A 2,500-nucleotide genomic window follows, 5' to 3' on the forward strand; every position below is an offset into this window, starting at 1 on the left:
AATTGTACTCATTCTTAATAACAAAATATTGGCTGTTAGTACTTGCTCTTTTGATGATTAAATTAATACATGAATATTATTTGTTTCATGTACTGTAGATAAAAGAAATCATGCTATGAAGTACACAATAGTTTTTGGGTGGATATGCCTCTGGGACATAGTCTTCTTAGATTTTTTTTAAAGCTTTCCCTAGTACTAATTCCCAGAGAAAGTTATGACATTTGCTTAATCTTGATATTTGCCTAATTGAGATGGTTTAGGGTAAGAAAGGTATACAGACCTAAGAAGGGGAACTTTAGATGAGAATCATATGAGGTAAAGACTGATGTAAGCAAGACAAATACTCCATTCCATTTTATGAGATGAATAGTTAAGGTGATCATGATATTTCAGGCAAGTAAAAGTCAGAAGGAATTAAAGGAAAGGAAATCATCAGGTGAATGGTAATAGTAGTACAGTGATTACTAAAGAAGATTAATAGAGACAATAAATGAATCTGCATATGAAATATATTATTTCAGAAATAAACTTTTTTCTGCAATGGTAGGCTACTAAGACTCATAATAAACCATTACTTCTGTCACATTAATACATTCAGCTATCAATTATTTTTTTTTACTTTTACATATGAATATACAAATAAGGAAATGCATGTTCATTTTGATGCTATTCGTTTTTTATTGAACAGTTATATAAAACCAGCCATAGTTTTTTGTTTCCAAATTTCAATCTTTTAAAGTATCTCATGTCTTATGAAATTTATATCAAATAGCAATCTAGATTCTTATACTGAAAGATATAGTGAAGAGTAAATTGGATGATGAGGATGTGAATGTTCCCAGATAGTGTCAGGTAAAGTTCTCCCAGTCACATGTAAGAATTTTCAAAGGTTAACATAATAGTGCCTGTAGGGGTGGGCTACTTTAGCATTCCCTCATCCGTCAGTCAGTTATGATTAAAATAATCTTCAATTTATAAAGTGTTAATAATGATAGTAAATTACATTAGTACAACCAAGGTGGAGCTACATAATTTCATGTTGAGAATTACAAGCTTTTAAGGGTAATGCTTTTTATCAGAAAATTGTGTTGGTAGTTACTTTATCATAGAGTTGATAATAACATTATATGATAATATCAATTACATCAAAAATGATGATGAAAGATAAGAGCTTGTTAAAGAATGGTTAGAAACAAAAATGGAAAAGTTATTGAACTCGGTGCCTGAGGATACATATTAACTACTATGTTGAGATTTTTCCCCTTATTTAGTAATTAGAAGTTTTAAAATGCCAGAAACATCTCTTACCTAAGCCAGACAATAGGAGGATTATTAAGGTTAATTGCAAATTTAACATATCTGTGTATTTTTGATGATCTTGGGTTGAACAGATCTATATCCTTTTGGATTAATTGAAACTGTTCAAGACAATCTAGTATAAGTCATCCCTTATTTAGAATTGGTGATTTTACCAACTTGGAGAGCTAATTCTATATCAGTCTGACTGAAAATGAAGTAAATTTGTATTTATGATCTGGATATTCATATCAGGTTTTCTTTTAAAACTATCAAGTGAGTATATTCATATCGGAAAGCTGTGCCATAAACCGATTATAGCTTAATAGCAGGAATCAATTTCACTCATACTTATGCTTTGTTATAGTATATCTCAGATGGATAACATGTTTGAAAAATAAACACTTGGACAAATAAAGCCAAACATATCATGGTGTTGCCATAGTATGCATTTCCCATTACAACCACTCTGCCTTGCTTCAGATTACAATAGTGTATTCTGATCTTACTTTACCTTATCTTGTCGAATCTTGGCCAGCCTAACCAAACCCAATTTCATATTCTCTTACTTTACCATACCTTGCCCCCATACTGCAATCTATCCTATCCTATCTTAACCTAATCTATTAAACTATCTTATCAGACTGAATGTAACTTAGCCTAACATTTCCTTAATTTACCTTATGGGAGTAGATAATGGACTATGGAAATATACATTATAGTAGCATCCATGTTAATGAGAAGATGTAAGGAAGCAAATAGTTAATTTATATATTTGGAAATACATGTATTTTATATTAAAAGATATAAAATCAATAAACCATTATTTCTAGACACATTAATCATATATAAACCAGTTTTGCCTGCAAGGAAGAGCATTTATAACACAGAAACACTCTTGAGTTATTTTTTTAAACTTTCATTACATTTTATACCTGTAACCCATTAGTTTGGCCTCTCATATGTGAAATGTGAACCTTTCTTCCAGTAGACGTATTGCATGCTAGCTGCTTACATTTTTTTAATGAATTATTGCATATCCACATGATTAGTTATGTATTAGTTGCTATTATGATATTTTGATATAATCCAGACAGTGCTATAATTATTGTTACACAACATTGATCCATTTATTTATATTAAGAATACAATTTGTAATTAGGGTAATTGGAATCATCTCTTCTAAGGAAATTTTTGTAACTTT

This window comes from Penaeus vannamei, chromosome 9 (genome assembly GCF_042767895.1).
Source record: "Penaeus vannamei isolate JL-2024 chromosome 9, ASM4276789v1, whole genome shotgun sequence".
Lineage (NCBI taxonomy): Eukaryota > Metazoa > Arthropoda > Malacostraca > Decapoda > Penaeidae > Penaeus > Penaeus vannamei.